This window comes from Hyperolius riggenbachi, chromosome 1 (assembly GCF_040937935.1).
Source record: "Hyperolius riggenbachi isolate aHypRig1 chromosome 1, aHypRig1.pri, whole genome shotgun sequence".
Classification (NCBI taxonomy): domain Eukaryota; kingdom Metazoa; phylum Chordata; class Amphibia; order Anura; family Hyperoliidae; genus Hyperolius; species Hyperolius riggenbachi.
Window position 1 is genome coordinate 198,739,648 of NC_090646.1, and position 17,867 is coordinate 198,757,514.

Sequence of the window (17,867 nt, forward strand, 5' to 3'; positions counted from 1 at the left end):
AAAAATCTTTCAATCAGCTTAACACGGAAAGCTATAAAGCATTCACACTAACCAAATCAAATCATAGAAAATAATAATGTGCTTTGAAAGCAATAAAATAGAACTGGTCTTTCAACCTAGAATCTGTTTCCATACAGACCCACCTTACCAATCTAAGGAACTGGCTCAGCCAGTATAAAAACTGTTGCAACTGTCAACACTAAACTATATTTCACATAGCAACCGGACTCCTCGAGCCGGTTTTTGACTGCAAGCCTCTACCAAACAACAAATTAATGTTAATGTCCCTGTAGGGCGACACCTTCCCTGAAATTAAAAATAAAACTATCACCAGCTCTGTAGCAATATCCGGTACAAGAGGCAGACACGCTGCTAGATGTTAGTTTCATAAGCCATAATTCTCTGACTGTAAAATCTAGTTCTACATGTCTGATTGACCTTAGTTATTCCGTATCGATGTACAGTAGAACCCTTTATAGCAAACTCCAAGGGACCAGGAAAAGAAGTTTACTATATCAGAATTGGTCATACATTGTAGATTTATACAGATGCACTTACTGGGACCTGAGGACTGAGTTTACTATATCCAGAGGTTTACTATATCAGGGTTTACTATAATGAGATTCTACTGTATTGTGAAAAATTGCTCAATTTTAGAATGCCCCCCCCCCCCCCCCCTCCTCAAATAAAAAAATCACCAGCTCTCAATGATAATAATACTAAGGGCTCATAAAAAGTTGCAAAAAGTCTTTTCCACCAGATAAGAGAATTAAATAATAAATAAAAACATTTTCATCTTGACCTACTCAATGTTACTCCTAATTAAGCGATTCCTAAAGTGCTAGGATGGTCATGGCAGTCACAAAATCAATGTGCTTAAAGAAAACCTGAACTGAAAATTAAAAGTCAAAATAAGCATACACAAGTCATACTTACCTTCCATGTAGTCTTCTCCTCAGTGTCTTTCTCCTGTTCCGCGTCCTGTTTGTTCATTGTGATCAAGGGAATTTTCCGTCCTCCATTTTGAAAATGGCCATTACCCATAACAGCTTTCTGGTCAGCACACAGTTAAACTGTAACATCCCCCACTTGAGTTATAGGGAAACATGGACATTACCTGGTCCATCAGTTTTCCTCTCAGCTATAACTGACAGCAACTGATATATTTCAGATCTGACAAAATATTGTCAGAACTGGAAGGGGTTATTGTCAGAAGAAAATGGTGAGCTTCTGAGAGGAACTGATGGCAAGGTAACTATGATGTTCATTTGAAGTTACCTCCTATGTCTATTTTAAATATTTTTACTCAGTACAGGTTCTCTTTAAGACCACATTCACAGTGGTGCATTGCGGTGTAACAGCCATTTTGTAATGCAGCTTACTGCACTGCAATACCTATGCAATGTTCACAGGACGCATTACAGAACAAAGTGTGGCATGGAAACGTACCGCATGCAGTGAATTACTGCAAAACGTGTGCATTATTGGTTACAGCGACACATACCGTATTTTTCGGACTATAAGACGCACTTTTTCTCCCCCAAAAATAGGGAGAAAAAGTCCCTGCGTCTTATAGTCCAAAGGCAGGGAGTCCCCGACTTAATGATCGCCTGCCGATATGAACCGTGGACTTGCTGCGATGTCGGGGACTCCCTGCACTCCCTGGGGGCTTCCTGAACTTTCCCTGCATAAATGTAATTAGCGGCAGTGGCAGCCGCTGTCACTCACCTCATCGCTGGAGCCCGCGGTGATGAGCTTCTGGCCCCCTCCAGTCCTCGGTGTTGTCCTCTGAGTGTCCGGCGTCCTGATTGATTGCCCCCTCTGTGAAGAAAACAAGCAGCGGCAGATGCAGACATCACTCACCTCACCGCTGGAGCCCGCGGTGATGAGCTTCTTGTCTCCTCCCGTCGGCGGTGTTGTCTTCCGTGTGTCCAGTGATGGATTCCCCCTCTGAAGATTACAATCAGCGGCAGCCCCGGGCAGCACATACCTCATCCTTTGAGCCCGCGCGGTCAGCCGCTCTATCACACGCCTTCACTCAAGTGCCGGTCGCGTCTGTAATGACGCATACAGACGCGACCAGGAAGTACCGGCACTAGAGTGAAGGCGTGTGATAGAGCGGCTGACCGCGCGGGCTCAAAGGATGTGCTGCCCGGGGCTGCCGCTGATTGTAATCTTCAGAGGGCGAAACCTGGGTGCGTCTTATAGTCCGGAGCGTCTTATAGTCCGAAAAATACTTTTTATTGACACTATTCTTCACTGTATGCAGTGCAATGTGCGGGTATCATGGAGCTGCTTTCCTGAAACTTTGCATTTCTGCTGTCACAGGGAACGCAAAACAGAGCTACCACTGTAAACAGGGCCTCAACTGAAATTCCACCAACATCCAAAAAAAGCCCATTAAAACTGCTCAATACTATTGGCACTATCCTATTATCAGAAGTGTTTGTTCATTCACAGGCAAGTGGCAAGTGTTTTGCTTTCTATTTACTTTTCAGGAGCACTGCCTGGTTTTGAATGGTGAATTTGCATATATGAAGCACCGTTTTTTTGTTAACACATGCGATGAAAAGTAAAAAGGAAACTTAGGCATGGTACTATATGTACCCATATTTATCTGATCATGTCAGTTCAGGTACACTTTCATGCCTGCTGTTTCAAATACCGCAAAACATTACTAGGCTAGAGAGGAACTGATTTTTTTCACAAGTGTTAGAAGACTATTTATAAAATTATTTTAAAAAGCTGGAGTCTTTAGATTCTATAGCCCAAGTAAATTCCAGCAGTTAGGTAACTCAGGCTCCTTTTTATTTTTGAATTTTCTCTAAGGGCTCGTTTCCACTAGTGCGGTGCGAATCGCCGGGATTCCACCGCTGACGAAATCGCACGCGGATGCGATTCCGCGTGCGTTTTTTGCCGCGATTTCGCATAGGCAGGGTATATGCGAATTTAACCATGTCACTGCCTGATTCAATTTACATTAGTTTTCATGCGAAATCGCGGCAAAAAACGCATGTGCGTTTTCCCTATTAAATACATAGCCTGCGAATCGCCTGCATTCCTGACGCAGGCGAATTCTGCAGGCTCTACCGTGCAGAAAAATCCTGCACAGAAAAACGCAGGAAAAAACTGACAAGTGGAAACAGGCCCATCCACTTGTATTAGTTATGCGAATCCGCATGCAGAGAACGCATGCGGATTCGCTCTAGTGGAAACGGGCCCTTACTGTTGGCAAAGGCGTTTGCTCTGGTGTTGAACAGACTGACTCCTGAATTCCATTTTATTTTGACCACCCTTGTGAAAATAACAATTCTTCATTTTTTTTTTAAAACTAGGGAGGCCTCTCTCCAAGTTAGCTGATCTACAAAACCATATACAGTACCCATAACAATGAAGTGACAAAGGGCAACAAATGACCCTTTCATGGTGAAAACGGTCATCTAACATTATTGTATCAGTGGTTAAATATATAAAATTAAACCTTAAGGTACGTACGCACATCTAATTTTACCACCTCCATGTAGCATGAGGGACAGACAATTTTTAATATGTACAGATTGTGTAGGTAAGCCCTTACAATACTTGGAAAAATGTAAATTGGCCAATCAAAATTGGATGTGTGTACGCACCCAAGTACACCATTTTTTTTTCACTCCTTGCCAGCTAAAGGTGCCCATTAACCAGAGCTGTGGAGTCAGAGTCTAAGCAATTTTTGGGTGAATGGAGTCAGAGGTTACATAAACGGAGGAGGCAGAATCGGTTGATTTTTGTACTGACTCCACAGCCATGCCACTAACGGTACACTTTTCAGCAAAGAATTTCCCAATTGATCAAAAAAATTGTGATCGGATTTAAAATATCGTAATATATTGATCAGTTCACCATTGATTAAAGTGGACCCAAATTAAAAATACAAGATTTCAGAAATAAAATCTACTTTCTAAATTATAATAATAAATAGCAGTCTTTTTTCAGCTGCATGATGACAAATATAAAATATTTTACATTTATTGGAGGAACCCCTCCCTTCCTTTCAAATTTCCGGAATTTTTCCGGCAAACCGGTGGAGTAGATGGTGTCTGGCAATGGAGGAATTGCTAATGGCTGCCCCCAGTATAACCCTAGCTATGAAAAGAGACGGGTGAAAAGCATGCACTGAAATGATCATAGGTTTGAAGGAGTGTTTATTTATCTTTGTATGTGTCAGAGTGGTGCAACTAGATATTTTTAATTAAAAAAATGTTTGGGTCCGCTTTAACCAATTTTTATTTTCCATCCATCATAACCAATTATTAAAACAACATTTTTCTTATGTAACAATCATTCACAGTTGATTTGGGACATCAATGAAGTTTATTTTCTGCCAATCCGATCCCATCTGATCGGTTGGGTGATTCTTTGAAAACTATATAGTTAGTGTACACTTTAAGTGTGCACACACATCCAATATTGAGTAGCCAATAATTGTCCAATTTTACTAAGTTCATGTAGTATAATGTTCAACAGAGATTGAATACTACCGTATGAACAGATTGTATAGGTAAGCTCACAAACTAAATGGAAGAAGATGTAAAACTGGTCCAAATGCAGAATCTTGACACCTTTCCATACAGATCTCTCTGCCCACTAATGATATAATTTTTCTACAATCTTACCATTTCTATGCAATATATTGGTATACATATGAAAACGGCGCCGGTAGACTTGGGCGCATGATACAGCTGTTATATGGCTGATCCTGCTTCTGCACAAGCCCGGGCCGCATTAATTACTATTCCCCCTCCAGGCCGCCATGGATAGTGGGGAATTATTGTGTTTTTTAAAGGGAACCAGAGAGGATCAAGTATACATACCTGGGGCTTCCTCCAGCCCCATACGCACGGATCACTCCCACGCCGCCGTCCTCCGCTGCCTGGATCCGCCGACACCGGGTCCCGTCATTACCGCCAGTCGGCCGGCGGACGCGGCCAATTCTCCACATCACAGGGGGTTCCCTCCATACAGATCCACGTGTGGCTGCCTACTGCGCAGCCGCATGTGTACGGGTATGGAGGGAGCCACTGTGATGCAGACAATTGGCCGCGTCCGCCGGAAGTGACGGGCCCGGTACCGGCAGATCCAGGAAGCGGAGGATGGCGGCGTGGGAGCGATCTAGGCTTATGGGGCTGGAAGAAGCCCCAGGTATGTATGAAATCTTTTTCTATTTTAAAAATGCATTCCTCTCTGGTTCCCTTTAAGCAACTTCGGCTCAGTCTTCTGACGGAGCCGACGTTACTCACTGAGCACCGCTATAGACTGATTCCCATTATAGTCTATGGCGGCGCTGGCTGCGCCCAAATCTAGCAGCGCTGAAAAGCACTACTCCGATATATTGGACTACCTAAAATAGCAATTATTTTTTGGCCCCTTTTAACCCTTTACACACTCCTAGGATTTCTGTTTTACCATAAGCTGCAGGGCTGTGGAGTCGGTACAAAGATCCACAGACTCAGACTCCTCAGGATAGGACTCCAACGACTCCTCTAATTTGCATACTACAATTTTGTTGATTGAAAGTATGTAACATGAAATGCATCTCTTAACTACCTATGCTTAGGAATTTTAAAATACAACTGAAGTAAGAGGGATATGGAGGCGGCAATATTTATTCCCTTTTAAACAATACCAGTTATCTGGCTAGCCGGCTGATCATCTGCCTCTAATACTTTTAGTCAGACTAAAGCTAGTCCTTGGCAAGAGTACTTGTAGAAGACAGGAACAAAGAACATCTATCAGGCCCTAGGCAATGTGACTTTGGGTACATGTAAGAGTGATGTGCAGGTACTCTGCAGGGGAATGAGGCTATTCTTCCTCTATTACACATTCTTCATGCACAATCTGAACCAGGTTTATAGGTGATAGACAACACCTCTGTGTTCAATGTGCACAACATTCTCAGTGGATTCCCTGCAGCTCTGTGGAGAGTGCATATGTAGAGTATAGTACTACTGTGTAACAAAGTAAACCTGAGACAGATGAAATTGAAGTTTTATACATACTTGGGGCTTCCTCCAGCCCCCTTCAGGCTAATCAGTCCCTCGCTGTCCTCCTCCGCCACCTGGATCTTCTGCTATGAGTCCAGGTACTTGAGCCAGTCTGGTGTAGTGCGCATGCACACACTCCCCCGCTGGAGGCGTACTACACTTGAGCAGCACTATTGCGCAGGTGCAGAATGCTCCTGGCTGTGGGAGCAGCACGCAGCCGGACTGCGCTGACTTACCGGGACTCATAGCAGAAGATCCAGGTGGCGGAGGACAGCGACTGGATTAGCCAGAAGGGGCTGGAGGAAGCCCCAGGTATGTATAAAACTTCTTTTCATCCGTCTCAGGTACCCTTTGATATGGAACTAGCATGGCTACCACAGCATCTTGCAGCGGCATGCTATGCCATCCTGTTTGCGTTTAGTTGGACCATCATTTAAATTTTCAACAGGACAATGACCCCAAACACACCTCCAGGCTGTGTAAGGGCTATTTGACCAGGAAGGAGAGTGATGGGGTGCTGTGCCAGATGACCTGGCCTCCATAGTCACCAGACCTGAAACCAATCGAAATGGTTTGTGGTGAGCTGGACTGCAGAGTGAAGGCAAAAGGGCCAACAAGTGCTAAGCATCTCTGGGAACTCCTTCAAGACTGTTGGAAGATCATTTCAGGTTACTACCTCTTGAAGCTCATCAAGAGAATGCCAAGAGCGTGCAAAGCAGTAATCAAAGCAAAAAGGTGGCTACTTTGAAGAACCTAGAATATGACATTTCCAGTTTCACACTTTTTGGTTATGTACTATACACATGTGTTAATTCATAGTTTGGATGCCTTCAGTGTGAATCTACAATGTTCATAGTCATGAAAATAAAGAAAACTGTGTACACATTTATACTGTACAGTCACAATCAGATATGTATATCGGACTTTAAAGATACGGGGGACTGCTTTATTGAAGCAGCACAGGTAACTATTTTTTGATTGGTTTATTTCATTTTTGTGGATTAAAGGAATACTTGGAAGTCATTTAAAAAAAATGACTTTTACTCACCTGGGGCTCCCCTCAGCCCCCTGCAGCTGAACGGTGCCCTCGCCGTGTCCCTCCGACCCGGCTGGTCTCGCTGGCGGCCACTTCCGGTTTGGCCGTCACCGGCCGACAGGCTGTGAACGCGGCTGATTATCCGCGTCCCCGGACGCAATAGCGCCTTCTACACTGCTATTGCGTCCGGGGACGCGGATAATCAGCCGCGTTCACAGCCTGTCGGCCGGTGACGGCCGAACCGGAAGTGGCCGCCGGCGAGACCAGCCGCATCGGAGGGACACGGCGAGGGCACCGTTCAGCTGCAGGGGGCTGAGGGGAGCCCCAGGTGAGTAAAAGTCATTTTTTTTAAAATGACTTAAGTATTCCTATAAGCACAGCTATTACTGTATATATAAATTACAGAAGGATTCGAAAGTTTGGGCACCGTTATTAATCGTCACGATTTTCCTGTGTAAATTGTTGGTTGTTACGATAAAAAATGTCAGTTAAATATATCATATAGGAGAGACACACAGTGATATTTGATAAGTGAAATGAATTTTATTGCATTTACAGAAAGTGTGCAATATTTGTTTTAATAAAATTAGGCAGGTGCATACATTTGGGCACTGTTATTTTATTGATTCCAAAACCTTTAGAACTAATTATTGGAACTGAAATTGGCATGGTAAGCTCAGTGACCCCTGACCTACATACACAGGTGAATCCAATTAAGAAAGAGTATTCAGCTGTCTGTTTCTACAGTTAGGAACATAGAGGAAATGGAAGATCAAAGGCTCCGTTCAAGTTAAGGCTCGAAGTGGCATACGAAGAAAAATATAGGCTAGACAGAAGCGACGAATGGTGAGAACAGTCAAAGTCAACCCACAGACCAGCACCAAAGACCTACAACATTATCTTGCTGCAGATGGAGTGTCTGTGCATCGTTCAACCATTTTGCGCACTTTACACAAGGAGATGCTGTATGCAGAGTTAGCCTTTTCTCCACCCACAGCACAAACAGAGCCATTTGAGGTATGCTAAAGCACATTTGGACAAGCCAGCTTCATTTTGGAATAAGGTGCTGTGGACTGCTGAAACTAAAATTTAGTTATTTGGGCAAAACAAGGGGGTGTTATGCTTGGAGGAAAAAAACAACACAGCATTTCAAGAAAAACACCTGCTACCTGCAGTAAAATATGGTGGTGGTTCCATCATGCTGTGGGGCTGTGTGGCCAGTGCAGGGACTGGAAATCTTGTCAAAGTTAAGGGTCGCATGGATTCCACTCAGTATCAGCAGATTCTGGTGACCAATACCCAGGAATCAGTGACAAAACTGAAGCTGCCCCAGGGCTGGATCTTTCAACAAGACATTGACCCTAAACACTGCTCAAAATCCACTAGGGCATTCATGCAGAGGAACAAGTACAACGTTCTGGAATGTCCATCTCAGTCCAGACCTGAATAGAATTCAAAATCTGTGGTGTGAGTTAAAGAGAGCTGTCCATGCTCGGAAGCCATCAAACCTGAATGAACTAGAGATGTTTTATAAAGAGGAATGTTCCAAAATATCTAAAAACAGAATCCAGACACTAATTTCTGCAAAATGAGGATCTACTAAGTATTGATTTCATTAATTTCAATTAAATGTATGCACCTGTATAATTTGGTTTAATTACTGCACACTTTCTGTAAATCCAATAAACTTCATTTCACTTCTCAAATATCACTGTGTGTGTCTCCTATATGATATATCTGACATTTTTTATCGTAACAACTAACGATTTATACAGGAAAATCTTGACGATTAACAATGGTGCCCAAACTTTTGCATCCCACTGTATTTATGATGACTATTATCTGAGAAATAGACCATTATCATATTTTCTACTTGAATTACAGTTTAAATTCATTAGGAGTCAGTGCATATTCTCCCAACTCCGACTCCAGGTACCCAAAAATTGCCCTGACTCCTCCTCCTCCTCCTCGACTCCGACTCCACAGCCCTGATAAGCTTGCTGGGCAATCTGTAATTCAAAGTATATTAGACTCAGTTTACCCTTCTACTAGCTAGATTCAATAAGATTATACAAAAAAAAAAGGATGTATTAATCCTGAGCACATTTCTTTTAGTGATAATACATCTGTGCTATTGGTTCTAATACAATGAAAAGCAAGTGTGGCACTCCCTAACCAACAGAGTAAACCACATACCGAGCCCCTTATACATGTAACACTGGGTACACATGATGCAATTTCCTGTCAGATCGACAGGTAATTGACGGGAAGTTGCATCGTGTGTACATGTCCAAACTGCTCCTGATTCCCGATTGATAGCAGAATTGATATTTCGATGACACTTTCCCAAAATCGATCAGGATCCGGACGGAAATAATTGGTTCAATCCCACTGATCAGACAGGAAGTTGTATAGTGTGTACCCAGCATAGCATTTCCAATTCAGATCAGATGAGAGAATAGAACAGTAAATGGAGCATCAAAACTGTCAATATTCTAAATATACACAACAGAACTGATCAGCAATGCATCATATCCAAGCTTAGAAAAAAAAAGGGGTATAGCAACAAATAATTTTGCATATTCTATAGGAAGGCTTGCCACTGTGGCTATATATGACCTAATGGCAGAATGCAAAGTTTTAATTATATTTAATTTCAGTAAGTTAGAAATTAAAGTAATGTGTTAGAAACTTTATGTGGGTGGAAGCTGGCAAAACTGCTGAAACATTGTTAAAATATAGGCAGACTTGTTTCTGCCTCTAGCAGGAAGCATATGAACAGGAGGGGACCTTCTTTTCTTCTAGGCACCAACCAGAAACTTGGAAAGAAGGCAGGTCATAGCTTGCAAGGAGCTGCAGTTAAAATGCTCATCTCACAGCCCATCTGCACCAGTCAGCAAAGACATAGATCAAGTTACCAGTTAGGAAGCAACCACAAGTCACAGAGAAAATGTCTATTCAGATTATAAGAAGGCAAGGAATATATGGTTATATTTCACAAATAATTGTGTATGAGAAGCATAGAAAAATTAATAGGGAATTCAGGAGCCAGTCGCTGTCCAATCCAGAAAATCAATATAGGAGTCAGCTACACCGACTACCGGGCTCATGGGGTTTTCCAGGACTAGTGTATTACACAGAAGTTTAAGGCAGGAAGCACACTTATTTGATTCACACTCCAAAACACGCACCACTGCACTTGTCATTGAAGTCATGGGCCAGCTCAGGAATCACAGTTTTTTGTGTTCATCTCCATTCTGTTTGTTTTGCTTTTTGTGCACATTGTACATGTTTACATTTTCAATGTATTTCACCGCAATATAAAAAAAAATGCAAAAAAACAACAGAAAATGCAATTGAAAACACATAAGCAGAGTGCCAGAAAACAACTGGGAAATCTTAAAGGGGAACTGAAGAGAGAGGTATATGGAGGCTGTCATGTTTATTTCCTTTTAGACAATACCAGTTGCCTGGCAGCCCTGCTGATCCTCTGCCTCTAATACGATTAGCCATAGCCCCTGAACAAGCTTGCAGCAGATCAGGTGTTTCAGTGGTTCAGACTTATAAGTCTTAACTGACAAGACTAGCTGCATGCTTGTTTCTGGTTTTAATCAGATACTACTGCAGAGAAATAGACCAGCAGGGCTGCCAGGCAACTGGTATTGATTAAAAGGAAATAAACATGACAGCCTCCATATACCACTCTCTTCAGTTCCCCTTTAAGGACAAGTGTGCTCCCGGCCTAACATTACTAAGATTTCAGTACAAGAGAACAGCATAAAAATAGCACTTAGTGTAGTGGTTTGAAAACCACTATTGCTGGCAGCAAAATTAGTGTTTTTATAGTAATTTGTGCTGTCTAAAGACGGCACCCAAATTACTCACTGAGTGCAGCTATAGTCGTAATTCCTATTACTAAACTATGGCGGCACTGGCTGGACTCAATTCTCCAGCACTGTTTTTACAGAGCTCCACTCCCACAAACTCGTAGCCAGGTATAGGTGCCCCCAGTATAAGTAGCCAGCGATAGGTTTAGCCAATAATAGGTGGCTGCAGTATAGGTAGGCAGGAAGAGGTTTAGCCAGTAATAGGTGGCCGCAGTACAGGTAGCCAGGGATGAGTGTAGCCAGTAATCGGTGGGCGCAGTATAGGTTGCCAGAGATAGGTGCAGCCAAGTATATATAGACAGGAATAGGTGCCCGCAGTAAAGATAGCCGGGTGTCGGGGGACGGAGCGGCGGGAGTAAACACTCACTTGCCAGTGGGACATGTAACACAAGAACAGGAAGTAGTATACGCATGCAGGACCCCCGGCGAAGTGGGTATCTGTTGACCAACACCGCTGTTCGTGCGTCCGTCGCATCCCCGCTGCTGCGTCGTCCTTCCCATGCAGAAACCAGTAAAACGCGATTGTGTATGGTAGGATTACCATGCATAATCAAACCGCAGTTTACAGTCATACCGGTATACCACGGCAACCCTAGTCTGTTATCTGGAAAAGTTGTGCAGGTTGGGACTTAGCAGCAATGGTGAAAGTCTGTAATAATCTTGGGGGAAAATCTAGCATACCATATGTATAGCTGTCCAACAATGTTATTTATTGAGCCGTCATGCCGGAACACTAAACAAAGGAATACTATTATCTTATAGTTCTTCTCACTCACTCATCCATTCCTTGATTTCCCTAGGGTGACAGTGCTTTGAACAAGCTTTCCTTGGTTACAGCTGAGCAATGTGTATTGTAGCTATGTCATGTGGAGAAGGGATGATGGCACACTGCACAATGGAGCAGCTTCTGGTGGGAGGGGTAAGGTGGGAAAATAAGTGCTCTCCTCTCAACTGGCTAGTGTGTGCAGGGCTGAAAAAAATCCACTTGACTCTAAAAGAATATAGGATATGCACAAGTTGCCCCTTTAAGCCTGGTACACACATCCAATTGTGATTGGCCAATGACAGACCAAATTTACCAATGTCATGTAGTTTGACAGCTACACAATTTGTTCATAGTATTAAAATTCTGTTAGCCTTCATACTACATAGAGGTGGCAAAATTGGATGTGTGGACTTTAGGCCACGTTCACGGAGACCTTGTATTTCCTGTGACAGCAGCAATGCAACAGAGATGCAGTGCCGCATGTTACCCGTATGTGTTGCATATAGTCAATGAAAAGTGTACTTTAGGCCTCTTGCACACATGCGAAACCCGATTTTTAATCGGTACTGCATGCTGCGTTTGTTTTGATAGCATCCAGGGAAAATCAGAATCGTAAATCGGATTTGCAGTGTGCAGGGGGCCTAATTGTATCAGTTAACGCACATGGTTTGTGGGTAAAACATGCCACACTACCACAAATGCACCTGGCTGGCACACTGTAAACATTGATATACAGGGAGTGCAGAATTATTCGGCAAATGAGTATTTTGACCACATCATCCTCTTTATGCATGTTGTCTTACTCCAAGCTGTATAGGCTCGAAAGCCTACTACCAATTAAAGGGAACCATAACTGCCGTGGGAAAATAAATTCACTTACCTGGGGGCTTTCCAAAGCCTCCTGCAGCCGTCCTGTGCCCGCGCCGGTCCTTTGGTGCCCTCCGGTCTCCCTCCGCCGCTAAGTTTCGATTTCGGACGACTGCCAGTCGTCCTCGGGCCTCTTCCGCATTCCTCGTCGTAAACTGCAGTACAGCGCACCCGCATGACGCGTTTGGCGTCATGCGATGACGCGTTTGGCGTCATGCGGACGCGCTTTACTGCAGTTTACGACGAGGAATGCGGAAGAGGCCCGAGGACGACTGGCAGTCGTCCGAAATCGAAACTTAGCGGCGGAGGGAGACCGGAGGGCACCGAAGGACCGGCGCGGGCACAGGACGGCTGCAGGAGGCTTGGGAAAGTCCCCAGGTAAGTGAATTTATTTTCCCACGGCAGTTAAGGTTCCCTTTAAGCATATTAGGTGATGTGCATCTCTGTAATGAGAAGGGGTGTGGTCTAATGACAACACCCTATATCAGGTGTGCATAATCAATAGGCAACTTCCTTTCCTTTGGCAAAACGGGTCAAAAGAAGGACCTGACAGGCTCAGAAAAGTCAAAAATAGTGAAATATCTTGCAGAGGGATGCAGCACTCTTAAAATTGCAAAGCTTCTGAAGCGTGATCATCGAACAATCAAGCGTTTCATTCAAAATAGTCAACAGGGTCGCAAGAAGCGTGTGGAAAAACCAAGGCGCAAAATAACTGCCCATGAACTGAGAAAAGTCAAGCGTGCAGTTGCCAAGATACCACTTGCCACCAGTTTGGCCATATTTCAGAGCTGCAACATCACTGGAGTGCCCAAAAACACAAGGTGTGCAATACTCAGAGACATGGCCAAGGTAAGAAAGGCTGAAAGACGACCATCACTGAACAAGACACACAAGCTGAAACGTCAAGACTGGGCCAAGAAATATCTCAAGACTGATTTTTCTAAGGTTTTATGGACTGATGAAATGAGAGTGAGTCTTGATGGCCCAGATGGATGGGCCCGTGGCTGGATTGGTAAAGGGCAGAGAGCTCCGTCCGACTCAGACGCCAGCAAGGTGGAGGTGGAGTACTGGTTTGGGCTGGTATAATCAAAGATGAGCTTGTGGGGCCTTTTCGGGTTGAGGATGGAGTCAAGTTCAACTCCCAGTCCTACTGCCAGTTTCTGGATGACACCTTCTTCAAGCAGTGGTACAGGAAAAAGTCTGCATCCTTCAAGAAAAACATGATTTTCATGCAGGACAATGCTCCATTACACGCGTCCAAGTACTCCACAGCGGGGCTGGCAAGAAAGGGTATAAAAGAAGAAAAACTAATGACATGGCCTCCTTGTTCACCAGATCTGAACCTCATTGAGAACCTGTGGTCCATCATAAAATGTGCGATTTACAAGGAGGGAAAACAGTACACCTCTCTGAACAGTGTCTGGGAGGCTGTGGTTGCTGCTGCACGCAATGTTGATGGTGAACAGATTCAAACACTGACAGAATCCATGGATGGCAGGTTTTTGAGCGTCCTTGCAAAGAAAGGTGGCTATAATAGTCACTGATTTGTTTTTGAATGTCAGAGATGTATATTTGTGAATGTTGAGATGTTATATTGGTTTCACTGGTAAAAATAAATAATTGAAATGGGTATATATTTGTTTTTTGTTAAGTTGCTTAATAATTATGCACAGTAATAGTCACCTGCACACAGATATCCCCCTAAAATAGCTAAAACTAAAATCAAACTAAAAACTACCTTCAAAAATATTCAGCTTTGATATTAGTTTTTTGGGTTCATTGAGAACATGGTTGTTCAATAATAAAATTATTCCTCAAAAATACAACTTGCCTAATAATTCTGCACTCCCTGTAGAGCAGCCGTTATGCCGCACCGCAACTCACCACTGTGATTGTAGCCTCAGAGTTTGCACTGCCAACACTACAGAGGGGTTTAGTGGCTTGTTTCTAGCTCATAAAATGCAGTCGTGCAATACTGCAGTATGCAGTAAGGGTAATAAGGTTTCTCCTTTCAGGGATTGGAGAAGGTCAGTGTTAATAGTAGGGAAGGTGATCTACAAAGGCTGTTGAGTAGAAACATTGGTTGATATCAGCGATCAACCAGAAAAGATTCTATCAAATCTATTGATCAATCTATTTGTGGCGATTTTGATCGAATTTGATCTGACAGGATGGAAAATCTAGGTCGATCTGCTGCTGGTGGCAGATCCCTGGCCCATAGAGTTGCATTGGATCTAATGGTCCAATAATGCATTTAGATAAATTTCCAATAGATTTAATTCTGAAATGTATTGGAAATCTGTTCCTAGTGTGTGGCAAACGTCAGATAGATTCCTGTCAGATCCGACTTGACAGACATCTGACAAATCTATCTGAGTTTCAATCTGCTGCAAAACTATAAATGTATGGCCACCTTAAATATAGTATATTTTTCTAGATTTTGATGTTCCGCCATTTTTTGGGACTATTTAGAATAATTTTTTCTTTTAGATTTTTGTTATACAAGTGTACATAGACAGATTTTATATTTGAATATCCATGTCACTTTAATTTTTCTTTTCCTATGTCACTAACTTTTTTCCTGCCCTTCTTTACTCAAATGGTGGAGAAATTAGCAATGGGGTTTGGGTTAGGAATTTAAATATGGTTGATGCAGTACACATTCTTTCAGACAAATAGCTAAACGGGTCGATAAACGCACCGTTTAGCGGCCGGTTGCTGGGGTCAATCACCCTTTGGTTGCAAAACACTGCAACTGAATTGGAGCATTGATACCACATGCTTGTCAGTGGTTGACACCCAGTAAAGAAAATAAAATAAAATAAATTAAAAAAAAACACGCTACAGCACCCAGGAACGTCTACGGACATCGCAGATGCAAATGCAGTGGTCGCCACAAATGCTGGACACTTGCAGCTGGCTGCAAGCACCCTGCACAGAAACAGGAGAGGCTGACAAGCAGTAAAGTACGCGGCTGTCAGCCGTTCCTGTAAAAGAGCCCTTAAGTTATGATTAAGGGTCAAGTGCTCAAAGCATTCGTTACTGTCTGAATACATTGAATATAACTATTGCAATCAGACATAGCTGGCCCTTGAACTTGGAGTTCAGCTTGCATCTCTGATGTTTTTTTGATTTTTGCACAGAAGACCCCAGGGCTGTGAAGTCAGTACAAAAATCCACCGACTCAGACTCCTCAGTTTAGGATTCCTCCGACTCCTCTAATTTGCATATTACAATCTTGTTGATTGAAAAGTATGTAATGTGAAATGCATCTCTTAACTGCCAACGCTTATGAATTTTAAAAGACAACTGAAGTGAGAAGGATATGGAGACTGCCATATTTATTCCCTTTAGTAATAGACTAGACCTAGTCCTTAGTAAGAGTACTTGAAAAAGGTACAGACCAGAAGAAAGAACATCTATCAGGCCCTAGGCAATGTAACTGTGGGTACATGTATGAGTGATGTGCAGGTACTCTGCAGAGGAATGAGGGGATTCTTCCTCTATTACACATTCTTCATGCACAATCTGAACATGGATCAGGCCCTAGGCAATGTGACTGTGGGTACATGTAAGAGTGATGTGCAGGAGAATGAGGTGATTCTTCCTCTATTACACATTCTTCATGCACAATCTGAACCAGGTTTTTGGGTGATAGACAACACCTCTGTTCAATGTGCACAACATTCTCAGTGGATTCCCTGCAGCTCTGTGGGGAGTGCATATGTAGAGTATAGTACTACTGTGTAACAAAGTAAACCTGAGACAGATGAAATTAAAGTTTTATACATACCTGGGGCTTCCTCCAGCCCCCTTCAAGGCTAATCAGTCCCTCATTGTCCTCCTCCGCCATCTGGATCTTCTGCTATGAGTCCAGGTACTTGAGCCAGTCGGGCGTAGTGCGCAGGCACAGGCGCACACACACCGCCGCAAGCATACTACACCTGCGCAGCACTACTGCGCAGGTGCAGAATGTTTTTGGCTGTGGGAGCGGAACGCGGCCGGACTGCGCTGACTGGCTGAATTAAGGGGACTCATAGCAGAAGATACAGGTGGCGGAGGAGGACAGCTACTGGATTAGCCTGAAGTGGGCTGGAGGAAGCCCCAGATATGTATAAAAATTTCATCAGTCTCAGGTACCCTTTAATTTGTAGTCACCAAACCAAATTTTAACAACATCAAATTATTTGATTTCATGAACAAAGAGAGTGCATTTGCATAAACCAGCATTAACGCAGAATGATTTCCATCTCATTGACCATCTCTATTAGTGACAGCTACACATCAGGCTTTATTCTTACAGCATAGATGTTATTTAGTATATAAGAGATTCCTGTGTACACATCATACTGTATAGTCACAATCAGATATGTGTTTCTGACTTTAAAAATACGGGGACTGCTTTATTGAAGCAGCACAAGTAACTAATTTGTATTGGTTTATTTCATATTTTTGTGTACTTAGCACAGCTATTACTGTATATATAAATTATTTATGATGATTATTATCTGAGACATAGAACATTTTATCATATTTTCTATTTTAATTACAGTTTAAATTCATTAGGAGTCAGAGTCGGTGCATTTTTTCCCGACTCCAGGCACCCAAAATTGCTCCGACTCCACAGCCCTGGAAGACCCAGACTGGACGCGACTGAGCCGTTACTGGGGCTGATTCTGGTTGAACGGCAGACTGCATGACGGCGACTGTGGACTCAGACAGGCTTATGGGGCTGGGGGAAGCCTCGGGTAAGTATCAAATCTTTAGTTATTTTGATCTCTGGTACACTTTATGCTGGGTACACACTGAGATTTTCTGGCCAATTTACTGTCAGATCGATTACTTCCAACATATTCGATTTGCTTTCCGATCGATTTCCGAGCATTTTCCGATAGATTCCCTATTAAGGTGACCAAAAATCGATCGGAAAATGCTCGGAAATCAATCGGAAAGCAAATCGAGCATGGTGGAAATAATCGATCTGACAATAAATTGGCCAGAAAATCTCAGTGTGTACCCAGCATTAAAGCTGCTTGGAGATGGTCTTATAGCCTTTTGGCTCAATTCACTAAGACCTGTCCGTAAAAAAATAAAAAAAATAAAATCATAGGTCGGTAAAATACAGTATTCCGAATTTTAGATCTTTTCTCCGAATTTACTGAAAAACATGTTTCTCTAAGACACGTTTGGTAAGAAGTAGACACTAGCTGTGGACTATGTCTCGGCAGCAGGATGAGTTCTGCAACAGCGATATTCTACCACTAATGTCCACAAATGATTTTTCAGGC

At 43.0% G+C, this 17,867-nt stretch overlaps 1 protein-coding gene across 2 annotated transcripts in view; it reads right to left on the minus strand.

Moving 5' to 3' along the window:
* The window catches only part of NAA15 (N-alpha-acetyltransferase 15, NatA auxiliary subunit), a 111,049-nt gene that overhangs the window by 77,786 nt on the left and 15,396 nt on the right, over positions 1 to 17,867 (minus strand). The gene's annotated exons all lie outside the window — the stretch shown is intronic.